This window comes from Arvicanthis niloticus, chromosome 26 (genome assembly GCF_011762505.2).
Source record: "Arvicanthis niloticus isolate mArvNil1 chromosome 26, mArvNil1.pat.X, whole genome shotgun sequence".
Lineage (NCBI taxonomy): Eukaryota > Metazoa > Chordata > Mammalia > Rodentia > Muridae > Arvicanthis > Arvicanthis niloticus.
In genome coordinates, this window is record NC_133434.1 from 11991083 (window position 1) to 12011282 (window position 20200).

At 51.5% G+C, this 20200-nt stretch overlaps 1 long non-coding RNA gene across 1 annotated transcript in view; it reads right to left on the minus strand.

Moving 5' to 3' along the window:
• The window catches only part of LOC143438863 (uncharacterized), a 57211-nt gene extending 46772 nt beyond the window's left edge, over positions 1 to 10439 (minus strand). The window contains exon 1 of the long non-coding RNA XR_013107430.1: positions 9912 to 10439. This is a non-coding gene — a long non-coding RNA (uncharacterized LOC143438863). The remainder of the gene's footprint in view (positions 1 to 9911) is intronic.
• Between the last annotated feature and the right edge of the window lie 9761 nt (positions 10440 to 20200).

The window sequence follows — 20200 nt, forward strand, 5'->3', positions numbered from 1 at the left end:
AACTGGAAGGACAGGGAAGGAGGTTGGAGATTCATTTCCACTGGGGGAATTTTTCTCCATTTCTTCCCCCATTTTCTCCATTTCTTCTTGTGCCTAGTTTCATGCTGTGAAACCCGAGTGCTGTGCACTTCTCTGAGATGGTGTAGGTCTGGTACCTACACCAGAACCCTCATCCCTCCTTGTTACCATTGGATCCTCAGACAGTGGTGAACTCCTTGAGGACGCACTTTCCAGTCAGTCATCCTACTTCTGACCTCTAGCCTGGGCTCCACTTGTGACAAGGATGTCCTGGCAAAACCTCCAGCTGTGGGCCACATGGCTGGCTGTGTCCCAACTAGCCTGGGGTTATTTCTACCACAGGGTCTGTGATCCCATTTGAGGCTGTGGCTAGGCACAGTGCCTGGCATTTCTTGGGTGGTTTGTTAAACTATCACAAGAGAGGAGACAGAGATGACAACCCAGCCCTTGCCAGGGAAACCCTGTTTTCTAGTCTCTTTGGGGCTGCCTTTGCCTCAACTGACAAGGCCACCTCCCTTTCCTAGTAGGGACTCCTCCCCACTGGGTCCTTGGAAACATTCCTCTCCTTCTTCTTCCTTTACTTTTGTGCATGTAGCTGGGTCTTTCTCTTGTATAACTTTAGAGTCCATTGACCCTCATTAGATCAGCCCCTGCTCACAGACTCAGCTTTGCCAACTGAGCGTCTTCCCTGGTTCTTTCTCTGAACCCATTCCTGCTTTCTCCTGCTCTGTCCACGGGAAATGATACTTGCTGTGCGCCCCAATTCCCCATCCATCCACTAGATGGTAAAACCTCTGTAGAGAGAAGAAGCAGGCAGAAGAATGACCAAGGGCAGAGGGTAACTTTGGAGATGGATGGGTATATTATATTCAGTGGTTTAGTTACAATCATGGTTCACAATGCATACCTGCCAAACTTATCTGCGTGTGGTGGTAGACGCCCACGATACTGGCACCTGAGAAGCTCAGGTAGGAGGAATACTACAAGTTCAAGCCTGGCCTGAACTACATAACAAATAAAAGACCAGCCAGGGCTATATACACAATTAAGATCCTGTCTCAAACAACAAAGCAAGAAAAACAAACAATCACCTTGCCAAAATGGATCAAATGGAACGTATTAAATATGCAATATCCACGCCACAGACTCGTTTTTTAAAACTTGAAAAATGTTTGAGTCTAGGCAGCCTGAGATTCCCAGACATGACTCCACATCAGAGTCACCAGGAAGCGTCGATGACATGAATTGATCCCGTGAATGGAATCCAAGTCTTTAGGGAAGGAGGCCAGGCATTTGCCTTCTTAGAAACAGGCTCTCCCAGGGCTCTGTGCAAACAGATCGGCATTTGAGAAGCAGCAGTCCTCAAAGCAGCATCCTGACCACCACCGTCAACAGATCACCTGGGACCCTCCTGGAACCACAGACTCACTGAATGATGAGCTCTGTGTGGTACCCTGATGGTGACTCTGAAGGTAGCCGAACCCTGAGACTTGTGATGGAGATCAAAGCGTCAATCAACAGATGATCCTAACACAGTTCAGAAAGCATCTGGGACTGGCCCAAGGTCTTCGCAGAATCCTAACAGGACAGAGCCTTGACCCCAGGCCTCCTGTTTCCTGGCCAGTATCCACAGCATATGTTTTGGGAGCCAAGTAGAAAATGTCAAGAAATTGATTAGAACCTAAGGAGTCATGGATCTTGGCAGTGGCCTTGACTTGGCTCAGTCACCAAGACAAACCCACCAGTGGCCTCATGCCTGGGTCCTTTTGTCATATCAATTGACCAAAGAGTTATTCCTATTCCCCATAAGGAACTCAGCCCTTATAATCCAAGTGGTTGTGAGTGTCCAGTGACTGTCATACCAGGAAGGAGTTGGAGGTCACCTCCGGAATTAAGAATAGATCTGTGCTGGAGAGATAGCAGGGGAATAAATACATCGGTGCTAGCCCCAGCGGTACATCCAACACAGGTTCAACACAGCCCTCTCTCCTGTACCAGGAATAAGAGGGAGACAGTGGCCAGGAGAATCTGATGGGGCAGCCAGGGACCAATGTGCATAATGTCATGGATAAGGGAAAGTAGTAGCTTGAGCCAGGGACATGTGTCCAGACAATGCAAGGTACAAGAGAGATTCAAGTTGCCCTGGGATGGTCAGGTCACAGCTAGAGAACCACTGTGTTGGGACCTAAACCCACAACGTTAGAAGTTGTTTCCATTAAGAAGTTATGGCATCAGCATCTTCCGGTGAGAGCCTCATGCCCCTCCCCCTTTATGCTTTTCCTCCTCAAGACCAAAGAGCAGTGCCCCCAGACATTCCTCGGTTTTTCTGAGGAAATTGAATGCTAATGGTATTCTCAGTTCTCCCCTCCGCTGCCCATTGTCCTCTGTCCACTCCTTTGGAGTCCATTCCCGAAGCTATTAATATCCAACATGAACTAAACGGCAACTGTATTTCAACTTTCCCGTTTGATTTGCCACAGGCCGGGTTGTTTATCCATGAGCCGCGATAGGCGGGCTCTCTTGCCTATTCCAGCCCCACGCTCTGATGACTCTTGATATGGAACAGTGTGGCCATTACTGGATGGAAGAGGAAGCGGAGTGCTTTATTTCCCTGCATGTTTTCTGATGCAGTTCCTTATGCCATCAGGAATCTGCACACACGCTTTACCGGACCATCTTAATTGGAGCATTGTGACACCAGACCAGTGGAACGCCGGAACTCAGCCAACCAGACACATGCTGGCGGACTAGTGAGTGGCTCCCAGACCCTTGTCAGGATGAGACAAGGAAGGGAGAATAATCAGGCATCCAGAGCAAGGAGGGTATCCAGGTAATGGGCTGGAGTCCTGCAGTGGATGATGAAGGACACATTGATCATTTAGAGAAAAGCTGCTGCCTATAACTACCTGTGTACCAGGCATCCCTTTGAAACCCCTCAGGGGAATGTTCAGGCTCACCCCAGTTCACATGTGAGGAAACCAATAGCCATACGTCCTTGTCCTTGTATGTGATGTCTCTAGTAAATGAGTGACCCCAGGCTCCATCTCCTGGTTCCAGATAAAAGTAAGCCTTGGCTTTCCAAGGCCAAATTCAGCTTCCCCGAGCATCTCTTCCCTCTCAGACTAACACCACCTACATGAGGCTCCTGCGTCTGGCTAAACCTCTTATCCCAGGACCCAGGGGCTCTGTTTCCACCCTAGGTGTCAGATGGTGACCCCAGCAAACTTTAAAATCTCAGAGCCAAACATCGCACCTCACCCTCCCCAGTCCAGGAAACTAGTCTCGTCAGAATCCCAACCAGTAGTCTTGGGGACCACTCTGTCTAAGAAATAGGCTGACCTCACTCTCAACAAGAAGTTACTCAGAGGCTGACTTGCCTAAAAGACAAAACACCCCAAGACAACTTTGCACTTGGCTAAGGCAGACAGAGCAATATGCCAGGATCGGTAGCAGTGGCCAGCTTACCCGGCCATCTGATGACCAGAATCCTGGTACTGTGTGCCACGCACACATCCAGGGGCTTCATTTAAGTCAGTTCGAGGACTTGGTCATTGTCTCATGACAGGAGAAGAGGCTATATCCCTGCTTTACACACGTAAGGACAGCACCCACTTGGGGGACCTTTGCTATCAAATGTGTCCTCTCAGGGAGCCCATTCCCACCTGCCTTAGTTGGGGTTTTGTTGCTATGAAACACCATGACAAAAAAAGCAAGCCGGGGGAGGAGGGGTTTATTTGGCTTACTCCATCGCGTTGCTCATCACTGAAGGAAGTCAGGATAGGACTCACACAGGGCTGGAACCTGGAGGCAGGATCTAATGCAGAGGCCATGGAGGGGTGCTGCTTACTGGCTTGCTCCTCATGACTTGCTCAGCCTGCTTTTTTATACAACCCAAGACCACCATCCCAGGGACGGCACCACCCACAATAGACTGAGACTTTCCCCATCAATCATTAAGAAGATGCCTTATTTCTGGATCCTATGGAGGCATTTTCTCAGTTGAGGTCCTCTCCCATGACTCCAGACTGCATCAAGCTGGCAAAACTGGTATACCAGTGGAAGATAAGCCTCTTGTTGCTGAAGAGGGGGGCAAGGCTTAAAGAAGACATACAACTTCCCAAATGTGAGCTCATGGCCAGAGCTGTTCCCCCCATGGCTCTCATAGAGGGTACCAAGAACAGGAAGAGAGGGTGCCCATGTCCAGGATAGAGCCCACACAATGAATACTGGCCAGAGGGGCTTGAGGTCTCCAACCATGATCATTAGAGCCTCTGCAGATAGGCCAAGGAGGAGAGGTGTGCAGCCTGCCTACTCTCCTGAGTCTTCTCTTGGAACCTGTCCATTTATACAGTGAGCATCTTCAAACACCTCTACCTGATGGATAGTGGACCAGCCCTGTGCTCGTCATCATCTGCTGAGCGTCAGTGAGTCCCCCTAGCTCTTCATACCCCACTGTGTGTCCCCTGTTCCATACAACCCCAGATACACACACATGCGCATGTAGACACACATGTACACAGTCTTGTCTGCACCCAAACTCTTATGAACAGGAGACTAAATACATAGGGGCATAAACGTTTCTGTAGACACCCATGTGCACATATAATTTGCATAAACATGCATACACATGCATATGCACACATTCCTTTGAGCCTATGAGCATATATGTGCTCACGCTCATGCACACGCATGTGCGTGCGTATGCGCGCATACACACACACACACACACAGCCCTCACTAACTCCCTCAACTAGGTCAGCCGCTCACACCAGAGTGAGGCTGGACAGAGCCTAGACAGATGGTGACTCAGGATAGTGGGCTTGTCAGGCAGAGTTCCAGAAAGGACTCAGAGGGGACACTAGAGAGGGGCCCTGAGAGGGTATTGTTTGCCTGGGGAGGGGGCAGCCCTGTGGAAGCAGCAGATGTTCTCTGCAGGGATCGCTGGGTGAGACATTCAAAAGAGAATTGTCAGCCCAGCCCAGCTTAGATGCACCTCAGGAAGAAAGGATGAGACAACCTCTCCAGAAGGTGGGGGCATAGCACAAGAGGAGATAAGGACCTACTTTGAGCTTCCTTCCTGTGTCTGAAGAGGGTGGACATCTCCCAGCATGTTCAAGATAGAGTTCAGAGTGCATGGAGGCTTCAGCAATATGACTGGTTCATGGGGCTGTTGTACCTGCCCACTTCCCAGTCCATGGATCACAGCTAAGGGCTGAGTATAAAGTCAATATCTGGCCCCGGCAGCATTCTACACACAGCACATGAGTTATCTTGTTAATTTCACAGTGCTGGGATCAAGCTTGGGTCCGTGCCCATGCTAGGCAAGAGTTCCATTGACAAGCTACCTGCCCAGCCATCTCATTGCTAATTCTCACGGCCACATCAGCGAGTTGCGTGTTGTAGTCATCAGCTACACTGCCAAGCAGGGGAGGAAGCCACAGAGCTTGGCCAAGGTCAAGTCAGAGCCTGGCTTAGCATCCAGACATAGATTCTAGCCTGTGTGCAGCCCACCATCGTGCCCGCCGACTCTGCCATCTTGTCAGGACTCTGCAGGCAGCTGAATAAGCTTCAGAGCTCACAGTGTGGGGGAAGCAGGCCCAAATGGCCTCATTGTCCAGGGGTGTCTCTTACTGGCCTCCGGTTTTTTAAGTCCAATTGTGTGATGGTGTCTGTTCAACTACAAAGGGCTGTCCGGAAAGACTCTCATCTCTCAGCGGAGAGCGGCTGTCAATGCTGGGCAGTTCCAGGGCTGATTGACTGAAGAGAGGGGTACAGAGGGGTCTCAAGGGACGCAGTCAGAAGAAGATCACAGACAACTCGGGGGCAGATGGGGACAACATGCAGGGAACAGTTGATGAGAGGAAGAGCTGATGGACATGGTCAGGGAACCAGGAGACGACATTTGGTGGCAGCTGGGTACTGAAGTAATAAACAGGGCAGGGGGCTATACCACTATTTTCGCCATAGGATTCTGTTTTTTTGCATTTTACCCAGAAATTAAATTTGGATAGAGGAGTAAGGGTTCCATTCCACCTAACATGGAGAAGAAGAAGCAAGCCCTGGTTTTCCAAGTCCCCTTCCAGTCATGTGACCCCTCTGGCATCTAGGCCAGCCTTGGGGCCCCCCAGAAACCAAGTTTGTAAAGCAGAAAGCAGGAGGTGGTGATGTCTCCTGGGCCCTCATCACTAGCCAACTAGATGATATTGGAGGCCCCTCTGCATTGAGGTAGGACCCAAGAGCCCAAGCTGCAGCTAGGCCAACTCTGGCTTACCCTCACCCCCACCCCAGAGGATGCTCTTTGGCCCCTCCCACTGCTCCTCCTCCTCCCACCCATTCATCTCTCATCGCCCATCTTATATAAACAACACTGGCCCTGGAACTGAGGTCATAGCTCTGCAGACTGTGTAACATCAAACTGGTTACTTTCCCTGTGTGGACTTAGACGGTCTTAACTCTTGGTTCCCTTATGTCTCTCCTGGAGACAACATCCTAGTTTGAGGGCAGGCATAAAGTGCGTGGCCCAGGTGCACCTTCACAGCTGTGTGAGGAGCCATGAGGCCAGCGAGAGCCACAGACACACTGACATGTGTGGTCAAGCATGTGACCATACATCTCTGGCTCGGCGCATCACATATTTCTATGGAACAGTGGTCTTGGTGTGCAAAATTGGTGTGCAAAATTTGAATGAGAAAAGACAGAGTGAAGTGTGATTCCAGGGACCAACTCAGAGAGTATCTTCTCTCTGGTAACTTCTGGTGGTCTCTCCCCACATCTGATTAGTCTCTTACTCCCAACTCTTTTGGGGTTTGTTTGTTTTGAGACAGGGTCTCATGTCTCTCCCATTGGCTTCGAACATGCTATGTAATAAATAATTCTGGTGTCGTTTCCTCACTGAGAATCTGTAGAACTGGGAGGGTTGGCATCCAAGCTCTGGAGTTCGCATCTGCTCACACCCAGGCCTGCCAAAGCCTGCCTGACCCTTCACGGGCCACTGGGTTTTTTGTCCCTTGAAATTTCCTGGGGCCAGGAAGGTAGAGTGCACTCTGTTTGTGCAGCTGGGCAAAGAGAGAATTGACTTATCCACAGCCAAACAGCTAAGCCTTAGCAGGGTGTCACTAGGGCCAGCCCTTTTCCAGGTGAGACTGTTGGGCTCAGGGGCCTGGCCTCATATGGCCTCAGAACCAGAGAGCAGGAGAGGCATAGACCACCTTTCTGAAGCTGGCGGTGTGTACCCAGGCTCCAGGTTAGCAAAAGCAGCTGTCCGAAGAGGCAGCAAGGTAGGACCGCCAAGCCCTTCAGCTTCAGCCCAGGCAGAGCTCAGGTAGCCACTGAGGAAAAAAGTATTGGCCCCCAAGTAAGCAGGCCAGAAAGAAACAAGTCACCACTTCAGTGGACAAAGCAAGACCCAGATCTACATAAGGTGGAGACCTACAGTCAGCTCCCAGACAGGAAGGCACAAGGCCTAGAGCAGAGGGATAAAGAGACAATGCCCTGTGCAGGAAAGGACAGTGTGAAGACACTGGCTGATATGACACAGCAAAAGGATGGAGTACTATAGGCAAAAGGACCAGAAAACAGGAGGTGGTGATGTCCCCTGGGCCCTCATCGCTAGCCACCTAGATGTAGGCCTCCGACCCGACTCGGCTGGCCAAAAAATGGTGCGGCAGCTGATCCGACTTGGCTGGCCAAGATGGCGCCGGCCTAGGCCTCTGGTATCAACTACCAGTGCACTGCGCATGCGCAACTCAGTTTGGCGGCAGCCCCTTCCGAATGGGGTATGCTAATGAGGTACCAATAGGGTACCACGATCCTGACCAATCATCCCCTCCCTGGAGGGGTATGCAAATGTGATATGCTAATGAGGCACTGCAATTCTGACCAATCGCGCACCTCCACGTGCTTCCCCCCCCCCCCAACAGGGCTGAGGGTATATAAGCAGCTCGCCCTGGGCATTCGAGGTCTCTCCCTGAAATCTAAAAGAGCGCTTCTACAATAAAGGCTGTTGAGAAGGATCCGGTTGTTTGTGTCTTCCTTGCTGGACGAGTCGGCGCGACACCTAGATGATGCTGGAGGCCCCTCTGCATTGAGGCAGGACCCAAGAGCCCAAGCTGCAGCTAGGCCAACTCTGGCTTACCCCTGAGAGGATGCTCTTTGGTATTTCCTTCTCTTCTTCCTCCTCCCACTCATTCATCCATGGATGTAGTGGGGTTCTCACCAGTGGAGTTAATAATCTCTCTCATCTTGGCAACTCCTAACACCCTCCCCCACCCACCAACCCCCCAGTTTGGAGTAGGGAAGAAAGGCTGGTGACTCATGTGGTGTTGATTAGAGTATCAATCCCGCCCGCAGCCCTCACAGACACCCCATCTGAGCATCTATCAGTGACAGATGGGAGACTAGCCTCCTGTGAGGCCCAAGGGCTGGGCCAGACCGGAGCGTGGCTCAGCTGCTTTCCCAGGCTGGAGTAGCAACAGGGTCCCAGTCAGCCCCAGGGGACCCTGGGTTGTTTGGCTTTCTAACTTCAAGTGCCTCAATTCTCTTCACACTTCCCATTCCTTCATCTTTTCTCCTCTCTCGTCTCCAGTCGCTGACGTAATAGCTGGACATTCAATCCCAGTCCCCCTCCTCGTTTTTGTAAATAACACCAATAAGCTAGGGTGCCACACAGCAACTGAATGAGGCTCTCACATTAACAACTCAATTTTCAACACCCAGAAACTGAGGCTCCCCCAAGGTCAGGCCAGGCCAGTCCAGGCAGCTGACCAGAGCTGTGGCCAGATTAGCGTGTTACTGTCCTACCACCAATCACCCAGCTCCCCAGAAGAGCAGTGACATGAATTGAGCCACTTGGTGCCAGGGACACATTGTCTCACTGACAATGTGTATTTGTCTTGTGGTGTAGAGATCTGTTATTCTCCTCTCCCAGATGAAGACACCTAAGGATCTTGTCTGCAAGTGGCACGGTTACACAGCACCATGTGGGGGGTCCTAGATGTCCTCTGTGGGACCCCAGACCCAGCTTCTTGTGTTTGTTCCACAGCTCCCATTCCACACACATGCTTGCTCTCATCTCCTCTTAGACAGCCCCACAAATCCCACAGAGAGAACTAACATGGCCACCCCCATTTTACAGATGGGGAAACTGAGGTGTAGATGAGTATATGGCTGAACATGATAGAATCAGCACATTATCAGCTGATGATCTTCTGCCTCTCCTTGGGCTCAACCACCACCTCCCCTCTGCCTGGCATCTGCCGCTCAGTGAGTCCCTGAATTCTACCTTCTTCCCCTTCGAGGAATCCCCCTTGGAAAGAGCACATCAGAGTGGCAGCTTCCCTCTGCCGTTCTGCTTCTCTCAGTGCCCAAGTCAAGGTTGGTACTGGGGCATATTTCCACAGACTCACTTCCTCTCTAGAAGAAGACGACTGTTCTGTTCTGCTTTACAGAACTTCCTGCCTGGAATTCCTCTTCCCCTCTGCCATACCTCCTCCTTCCCTACCTGCAGGACCTGTTCCAGGACACTCCCCCAGGAAGCAAGCCCACCTGCCATGTCAGACAGGGAATTGCCTGTCCCTCAGCTCAGGGATGGACAATTTTTATTGTGAGAGCCTCAATTTCTCCTTCTGTCCTACCTGGTGCTCATCCTTAGGCTCTGATCCAGCAGATCTGGGCTAGCTTCTTGGCACCCCCATAGCTTACAGTTCCAACACCTCCTGCCTTTACCCCGAGAGGGCAGGCAGGAAGTCCACCCTGGATATCTAGACTACAGTGCTTGAGGTAGCACCCAGGGTGGTGTGGGGCCCAGGAAGCAGCTTTGATTGCGAATTGATCTGTTGTTCACTGAGCTGGTTACCAAGAAGAGAGAAGCAACTTGTCAATACTGCATTACTCACCGGGATCCAGAGCCTCTTCCTTAGGCAACAGAAGGGAGGCAGAGAAGGTGGAAGAAAAGGGAAACAAACTTTGCAGGGTCCCTGGGAGGGTGGTAGGAGCACAGGGCTCATCCTGGCTTCTGCTTCCTGGTTCTGGTCCCCAGACTCCTCCTCCTTTCATAGAACCGATCTGGAGCTGAATGTGGGATGCAGGAGCTGAAACATCAGACTTCTTGTAGATGTGCTTCTATTTCCCTAGGAGTCACATGGTTTGGTATAGGTCTGGAGTAAAGGGTAGACACATCACCTACACCAGGCTGGCTTCAAGGCATGTGTGCATAACTCCAGTGCTTCCTGAGTCTGAGCAAAACTATATGCTGAGCCCTGAGGGTTGACGAAGACAAGGTCCTGCCTGACTTGCCTGTTTGGAAGCCCATTCAAGATATGGCTCTTCTGTGGCAGGACACTAAGTGGTGGAGTCTCAGCAGGTGTACCGAGCCCAGTGCTCACAGGATCTTTGAGGGTCTTCTCTTCGTATCCCAACACTGTACCAAGCTGGATGGGGAAAGTATATCACTGTTAGCTGTAACCCAAAGCTCTAACCCAAACCTCCCCTCCCTCTATGGCATCTCTCACTGACACCCATGGGCTTCAGGCCAGGCCAGCTTCCCTCGTGCCTAGCCACACAACCCTTAGTGACATGTGGCCCAGCAGTGTACACACTCACCAAATCACATGTAGCCAGGGGACAGGGCTCAGGAGACACAGTGTCATTGTCAGAATGAACTCAGTGGAGTGCCCCCGCTGACACACACACACACCGTTGCCTCCTCCTCAATTTTAGGGCAACCTGGAGTCTGAAGTTGGCTTCCCTCAAGTGTGTGATCCCTAAAAGAGGCTTGGTTTCACCAAAGTAACACAATGGAAACACGCAGTCTAATCGGCTATGAGACCTGAAGCCCAAGTCTAGGGCTGGGGTCTCCTATGATCAGCTCAGCCCTGACCAAGTGCTGTCCTAGGGATCCAGGCAGGTTCTCACCTGACCCATGAGGGGATACTCTCCTGCTCCCCTGAGCTATTCCAGGACCCCCCTCTTCTCTAGATGACCGCAGTATTTTCTTCCTTTCAGCATTACTTACCTTCCACATCCACATTGCCTTAACAGACCAAGTGAACCAAGAGTGAAGGCGAGAGCTGCCACAGACCACGTACTCAAAGATGCTTCTAATAGAAAGTCCACTGCCACCTGTCTTGTGACCAGAGCATGCCAGGCACGGTGTTGGGAGAAATACTAGTGCAAGAGGGCCCTGCCAAGGACTCTCCACGTATTCATTATTTTATACATATTGCCGTGAGAAAATGCCTGATAGAAGAGGGAAGGTTTATTTTGGTTCACGGTTTCTGAGAGTTTTATCCTAATGCAGCAGGAAGACATGGTAGAGTAGCTCATGTCCCAGCAATGGGAGGGTGTGGCAGAGGCTGCTTATAACGCTTCACACCAGGGAGCAGAGAGCCGGACAGAAACCAGGAGCCAGGCTGTAACTTCCAAAGGCCAGCCCCAAGGGACCTTCTTCCTGCAGCTAGGCCCCACTTCCAAAGAGGCCCCCAAAAAGTACTGCCTGCTGAGGACCGAGTCTTCAAGACATGAGTTCATGGGGAGCATTTGTAATTCAAAACGCAGTCCCTTGTCACAAGGGAAGGGAGTCAGAAAGGGGCTGCTGGAGGGCCTTCTGTGAGGAGTGACTTCCAGAGGAGGGGACACCCTGCTTTGAGCTGAGCCTTGGTGATGAGGGTGGCTAGTCAGGCAGGGGGACATCCCCAGCAGCCACAGCAGGGGGAGGGCACTCTGGACTGAAGCCACTGCTACTGCTAAATCTCATAGGACAATGAATCACAGAGAGTCACTCTAAGTTCTATCTCTGAATTTAGCCAGCAGTCACTATGGATCTACCATATTCCTGCTAGGGGAATCAGCCACGGGCCTGGGAAGGCCAGATGGACTTATTTAGAGTCTGCCTGCCCCCCAGGGAACATCAGACAAATACTTCACAGGCACCAACACCCAACAGGTAGGGCAGAAGGAGACAGGCATGGGGGAGGGTAGCTTTGATGGGATAAGTTGAGGGACCAGGAAAGCTACGGAGACAGTGTGGCTCACTCAGACCTTGAAGGAACATGGGACTGAAAGATGTCCCAGGACCATTGGAGAATACGAACAAGCACAAAATCTCAGCATGCAGAGTCCATGTGCCTGTATCCAAACAGTTGGATGCCACTGGGTACCCTCTGAGGACAACTGGTACCCTCTGAGGACAACTGGGTACCCTCTGAGGACAACTGGGAGGCTCTGAGGACAACTGTCACACAAACAGGTTTGCAAAGAAGTCGCTAAGAAAGAAAGGAATCATCTGCGCATGGTTCAGCTGAGCAGAGATGAAACCAGTCTCAACCAGTATGAAGTTCAAAGAAAGGGAGTGGTTACGGGAGCCTGAGAAGAGGCTGCCATACAAGACACTGACTTCTAGTTATAGGACATGTCCTCCTAAAGCCACCAGACAGAGCAACACTTGATTCAGACTTCAGCTTTTCCTCTAGTCTTTCCATCTCCCACCGAGCCTTGCACATCGGCAGAACCTGGTGGGACCCCCAGAGGGCAGAGTCTGGATATTTTACGCCTTGAAGATTAGATTAGCATCTTGTGGGCAGAAAGGAGAAGGGTGGTTGATGCTGTTTGTCCCCTGTAACCCCTGACTACGAGAGATCCTCCCCCTGAAAGTGGGCCATCTAATCAGCCCAGGAACTTCACGAGCTTCTTAAAAGATCAAGCAAAGGCAGAAGGCTTTGTATAAAAATAATTGGTGTTTCTGGTCTCAGGCCTACTAGGCATCCTTCAGTATCAATTCTTTTAGAATTCATAACAGGTCGTTTTGCACATGAGGAAGCTTTAGCTCAGAGGGGTCAAGTCATCAATATCTGTGCTAGTTAACTCCTTGTTTTTCTAAGAAACCCAAGTCACACTGGCTTGAGCAAGACAGCCATCGGCTGGCATAGACTACAGTTTCTCTGCTTCGGGCATGGCTGTATCCAGGTGATTCGGGCAAGGCTGTATTCAGATGCTTGCTCTCTACCTTTGCACTGTGTTGGCTTTTATTCTGAGGATGTCTTATCCAAGATAACAAAGCAGCTTTAATATGCTTATGTCACCTTAGCTTGACCAAGAGAAAGAAAGTCCCTTCCCCAAATCCTCAACAAATATTCCTAAATCTGGGTTCCTCATCTCTAGACGAGTCCCTATGGTGAGGTCATTAGTCTGGCCAGGATCAGTGTCCCCTGCCTTGGAGTCAAGAGACAGGCCACTATGGATGAAAGAAGGCTAAGACAGGGTGACCAAGGGATGACTAAGAGCCAGCTACCTGAAGTGGAGAGGATGGAATGAAATGGAGAGAGAAGGGGTGGGCATGGTGTCCACAAATGGCAAACTGTTTGGTCTGAATTTATGTGTGAGGTTTGTTTGTACCTTGCTAGGCCTCATCTTCCCCCTCTTCCTCCTGCTCCTCTTCTTCTTCCTCCTCTTCCTCCTCATCCTCCTCTTTTCTTTTCTCCTTCCTCTGTCTCCCTCTTCCCCCCTTTCTTCTCGCTCCACCTTCTCTGTTGGCCACTTGAAGAGCTTGGTGGGACCACTAGGATGGCCTTGCTTCTGAGTCCCACTGCAGCAAGGGGCTACAGGCCTGCGACAATAGCCAGACTCAAGGTTCTGAGTGCGAGAGCTGAGAAAATGAGTCACCAGTAGTGCATCAAGCCCTTCTACTCTACTTCCTCCCTCGCGTGCCCACTCCCTTATATGCAGCTAACACACAGGAAGAGCCAACATGGATTCTTCTCTTGTTTTCTTGCAATGGCTTTCTCCTCTCCTCAAGAAGGGAGGGCGCTGCACCACAGAAGAACATGTGTACAGCACTTGTATGTGTGTATGTGCACGTACACAAAATGATGTGCAGCCGAGGACCCTGAGTCTCTAAAATTCTGACAGTCCCATCGGGAGACTGCAGACAGCCCTCAAAGCTCCAGGCTCCAGGCCCTGCCTCTTCCTCCTTATTTACCACTCTTCTGAGCACAGCTATGCTCTAAAGAGAGGTTGGGGAGCAGAATTTAGTGTGAAGGCATGTCAGGCTCCAAGAGGAGAAAATTTAGAAGAGGGGGAAAAGAGCGAGGTGTAGGAAGAGGGAGAGGAGATGGGATAGGCAGAGAGGGATGCAGGAGAGGAGATGGATGGACAGAGAGAGGGATGCAGGAGAGGAGATGGATGGATAGAGAGAGGGATGCAGGAGAGGAGATGGATGGATAGAGAGGGATGCAGGAGAGGAGATGGATGGACAGAGAGAGGGATGCAGGAGAGGAGATGGATGGATAGAGAGGGATGCAGGAGAGGAGATGGATGGACAGAGAGAGGGATGCAGGAGAGGAGATGGATGGATAGAGAGGGATGCAGGAGAGGAGATGGATGGACAGAGAGGGATGCAGGTGGCTGCTGAAGTAAGAAGGGGAAAGGGAGACAGCCAGGTTCAGAAACAGGCTGGAGAGATGCAAACCCAGCCACTCCAGGGTGGGAGCAGACACTTGTCATATAGCAAGACAGATGGTAAGGACAGAGGCACCCTCAGGTCTGGGGACTCGGGAGGAGCAGGGTCACAAGGAATGCTGGTGACTGGCATGTCTTGCCCTGTGTTGGGGCGATGATGCTATCCAGCCTTTCTGCTGTTCTGCCTTCCCTCGAGGGTCAAGTTCTAGCACAGATACATACATGGACAGGACAGGGCCCTGACTGTTGGTGTTTCTCTCCCACTCTTGGCTGGCAGGCTGCATGCTTTGCCACTGCAGGGCATTCCTCCAAAACACCCAGCATACAAGACTCACCTTGAGATGCTAGACCAGAAACTGGGTACCAGTGTTAAAGCCAAAATACATCACAACACCTACGGCATGGAGCCTCAAGTCCTTGCTGTTCTTCCCGACTCAGTAGTAGCTCCTCACCCTTGTGCAAAAGTGGCAACTGAAAGGTGTACATGAACCTTCTGTGGAGGGTCCCCACTGCAGTCTGATGACCCCAGAGAGAAGCTTCCCCCACACAGAGTCTTATTTAGGGTCACTGAGACTGCCTGATTCACAGATGCTACTCGTGAGGTGCCCCCTATGCTCCCCCTACACACACACACACACACACACACACACACACACAGACACACAAACACACACATTATTACCCCAAAGGCACCTTGGCATTCATCACCCTATCCCTAGCCTCCTGGCTGATAGATACCCAAGGCCTTCAGGAATCAGAGCCTCCAGGACCCCATTGCTTCAGGCCCCCAGCGCCTGCATTCTTCTCCCTCTGAACCAGCTGTCAGCTCTGCAGCTATGAAGACTGGACTTTCACGGTCAGTATCCTGAGGATGGTAGGAGTTAGATGGTCAGTATTAAATACCAAGGGATCCCCTAGACACTGGGCAGAGAGACTCTGGGAGCTCCAGGATGAAGCCAGGAAGGATTTACAGTGTGCTCCACTCTCTGGTTCTCCATTAAGGTAGACTAGCAGGCTTGCTCCTCCATTGTCTATGCCTCTGGAACCCAGTGAATCTTGCAGCAGGATCGTGGATATAAGATAATCCTGTAGACACACCAAAGCTGCTTTCCTGTGCTAGATGCCTGCATCTGCATGGAGGAGTACACTAACACACGCCTGTCCCATAAATGCCCCAGCATGTCACCCCACACCCTAGTGAGGCAAACATGCTCCCACGCATTCCTGAGGCTCTGTCACGGTGCCCACTGCAAATTCAGGCCCCATACCCTCCCTCTACATGACCAGCATGTGGTCACACTCAGGGCAGATCTATGCCTGAACTTCTCCAGTTACACACTCACACTGACTACCCCCTCTAAACTGCTGCAGACGTTTCCCAGCTCCCAGCCCGTGACTCATTCCACCAAACACATCAAACTCACGTGTGAACTCACTGTGTTTTCTTAAGACTCATTCACACAACCCTTAGAAAATCTATTCGTCGGAGGTAACTCGGTTGGTAGAGAGCTTGCCTGGCATTCAGAAAGCCCTGGGCGGAGTCTCCAATACCACATAAAAACCAGGCATGGTGGTGTGCATCTAAAATCCCAGCCAGCACTTGGGAGATGCAGTCAGGAGGATCAAGAAGCGACATAGCAAGTTCCAGGCCAATCTGGGCTATATGAGACCCTGGCTCAAAGGAAAAAAGAAACAGTTATTTACTTTCTTCTCGAAACAGTCTGAGAATGAGGCACTTTGGCTGTAAGCACTTGCTGTGGGCAGGGTAGTGTTCCAAAGGGCTGGCCCTTCTGTAGGTTGCATTACTGCATGTAACCAACCTATGCTTCCATCCTTGACTATCTGATTCTAAATATTTTGCCTTTCGCCAGGGCTGGGCACTGCCAGTGCCAGCCGGATCATGTGTTCCTCCAAGCAGAAGGAACCTGCACTGGACAGAAGTCAGTCCTCACTCAGCTGAGCATCTGTGTCAGCAAGCCCCTGAATTTATTCAACTCATGCTACCTTGTTCTTCCCAAACCTCCTAGCTCCCCACATCTGGACCCAGGATGCTGAGGAAACATCTGTTGGGACCTCAAGGATGCTCACAGAAAGCTCTGGGTCATTCTGAGACTGGGCGAGCCTCCTTAGGAAGTCTCAGCCTCCCTTTTTTATCTAGTCCTCTGCTCCTCCACGGCACACCGAGGCTGCCTGACCATTGCAGGGGCTCCTTGGCTTCCACCCTCTCCTTCCGCTGAAAGCTTTCTGGGGCTCCGTGTGCTGTTTGGTGAATAAATCGAGGGCAGCAGGAATAATATACCTGTCAAACAGCAGCCAGCTTCCAATTTCTGCTGTCAGGCCCGCCTGGCTGTGCCACATCGAGCCTCCTGACACGCTGCCACAAGCAATATGTTCCAAGGCCCCTGCAGATGGGAGGGGTGGGTCACTGCTGGGACGTTTCTCCCCTCTCACTCCTGCATCCCACCACCTGGGTGTTACAGGGTAGACATGAAAATGAACTTCCCAGCGAACAGCTTAGAAGGAAAAGCCTGAATAGGATTGGAGCTCCTGGGAAAACAGAATGGTTACTGAGCTGCCTTGGTGGGCAAGACAGGCAGTGGCCTAGGGTGGTACAGGGTGGTACAGGGATGGGTGTTTAAAGGTGGTTAGAAAAGGATCCTGGGGCTGTCATCTGAACCCTGGCTGGCTGGGTTGTCCTTTCCTGTCAGGGTTAGCCAAGTCCACTGACCTGGAGGTGCCACCACTCAGGCAGCAGGACAGCTCTGTGGAGATCCTCACTCTGGCTTAACCCAGACTCTGCAACTCTGGCCATCTGTCTGCCCTCAGAACAGGGCTGGGGGTGTCTTCCCTTTCAGGAGCCTCTCTTCCCCCCTCCTCCTCTCCTCCCGCTCCCCTCCCCAGCCTCCACCCTTATCATCCCTCAGGCTCATACAGCTGTTCTCTCCTCAAATTCTTCACAGCTTGGGGGGCGGGTGGTTCACCTAGGAACCTCCCCAAGCCCTCAGGAAACACACCCCTCCAGCCCCGCACCCAACTGATGCTCTCACACAGCATCTGCTGACTTTTGCATACTCATTCTGCTGGTGACAACTAGAAGGAAAATATAACCCACCCCTGCCACCTCCACCCCCTATCAGCCAGATAGAGGGATAAAACAGTGCTGAACTTGAGCAGAGGGATAAGGGCCAGGGACTGGAGAAGGAAAGACTGCCTCTGTTCCTGGATCTGAGAGTCTAACAAACAGCGAAGCTGGGCCCTCTGTGCTACCCCATGATAAAGGATGCTATGAAGGACAAATGTCAGGTCAGCCTTCTTCTACAGAGTTTTATTGGCAATCGAAGGGGGAAAGAACCTTCTCCAAGCCACAGGGTTTGTCTCCCCAATGAACAAGACTCTCAGCAGCGCCATGAAAGAGCCCTGCCCTCTTCTGAACTCCTCTTAGGCCACTTGTGCCCTTTCTTCCAGGCACTGCCCAGTTCCAGGTTTGCCCCGTAGGAAGCTCTCAGTCCATGTTTCTAGCTCCTGGGCTGAGCACAGGTGGAAGGAAGCCTGAGTTCCTCCAATCTGACTTCCCAGTGATACGGAGGCCGAAACCGAGGCCAACGTGGGCGCAAACCACAGCGAGCAGTCCTTAGCTAAGCATGGGTCCTTTCTGTACCTCAGTTTCCTTATCTACACAATGAGACCAGAATGCCTAGCTATGCCACGGGGTCAGTAGAAGTGCCCCTGTGAGCACAGGGCTCTCTTCCTTTGGATCCTGCTGGAGCCAGGCATAACAATCCATACCTTTGATAGTGTGTCTGAGTGAAGGAATGCCAAGTGCTCACTCGATACTCATTGAGCCCTGGCTTTTAAGATCACATCCAAGTTAACAGGAAGCCCGGGTTTCCTGGGAGCCTGGCATAAGATAGTTTTTACCCCTACATACCTTGTACCTAGTACCCTTTCACCCTGTGCTATAGAAGCCAGGAGACTTCTCTTTGGGAAAGTGGAAATGGGGCAGAAAAGAGACACTGTCATGAGGGCCAGGCCTTAGGCACCTCGGCATCATGTCCATCAAGGGCAGACAGCACAGTGTGGGTCGAGCATATGTGTTTCTGTGTCACACAGACGCATCGAAATAAACACAAACTTGTCACTAGAAGCCAGAGTAGCGAGGGCCTCCTCGGACTCCTGCTACGTTGCTGCAGTTTGTTCTGGATATGAGGCTGGATAACTTCCTGACCCACAATAGGATGTACTCCAGCCAAGCCCAGCAAATTGCTGTGTGGGGTCCTGCAACCCCCTGAGGGACGGACCACACCCCTGGCTGTGGTCTAGAGGATTTAGATGGACTTCAAAGGTGGACATTCTGTCTTCTTCACTTCTTGCCCAAGCCTACAGGGAGGTTATGTGCTACCAGGTAGAGGTTCAGACGTTTGAGTTCGGATGTGTTGGCTCGTGAGCTCACACTAAGTGTTTGCAAACTGTTTATTCTGCCCCCACCACACCCACATCCATATGCAGTCATTCTGCCCAGAACAGGAAGCTGGTCAAAGGTGCCCTGTAGTGAGTGAGGCAAGAACCTGCATTATTGGGGAGTATACGCATTACATGGGGGGGTTCTATGCACCATTCCCTCCCATTTCGTTGGGGCCTATGAAAACTGGCAAGGAGACTGGATCAGGCAGAAACCCTCAAGCATGACTCCAACATGCACCCCTGAGCACCCCAAGGGAAGGGAACCTCCCTATCACACCTGGAGGCCCACCCAAGGGCTTCTATCACAGCTGCTCACGTGTACCTGCAAGGCCAAGAATGAGGAGGTTCCTAATTGTGCCAAGCTGAAAATGAAGCTAGCAGGCTTTTGGTTTAACAAAGATGATCTCTCAGTGGCCAGGTTGTAGCAGCACTCCTTGGCCACTCCTGAGGGTCACAGAAAGTGCCACCTCCTCCCAGAAGCCTCCATGTGTCCTCCAGACCCCTCTCACTGAGGCAGCTATAGCACTGCATGTGGTTGCAGGGTCCAATAGGAAGGAACAGTTTTCTCCAGGGTTCAAATGCATCTTGCACCTAAAATGAAGACGCAAGTGTAGATTTATATGTGCACTTACACACACACACACACACACACACACACGAAGACACAAGTGTAGACTTATATGTGCACTTACACACACACACACATGGGGGGGAAGGGGGAGAAAGATCCTATCTCTGCCTTCAGGTCTTGGCTCCGCCCTCATCCTCATTTTTTTGCTCCATCAGCATTGTGGAGGGGGTGATAGCCTGAAGGGTTATATTGGGACCTCAGCCATGCCCTGGTGACCCGACAGGCCCCGGAACTGTGCATAGTAAGTAACAAGCATGGCTGAGGTAATCGATCTAGGTCAAACTTGCCCGCGTGATGCCTCCCCGTGGGTGGGAGGGGTCCCTCTGATCCCTATGCTTTGCTGCCTGTCTGCCTCCAGGCCACTAGCCAGATAGACCAGGACAATAGCCCAGGCAAGTATCCAGCAGCTATTTCCAAGGCTGTCCCTTCACAAAGTCTTTAGATGTGACACACAGGATAGGGACAGATTCCAGCTTCAGAGAACACAGGGTTTTCCAACATGTCCAGTCACCTCAGATAGTGTCATCTAGAATTCAGGGCAAGGCAGGAGAAGCTCAGGCAGAGACATGCCCAGGAGGGTGACAGTCCACATACCAGCTAGGGTTTTGCTTCCACAGAGGGCTCCTTATTCCGCACACT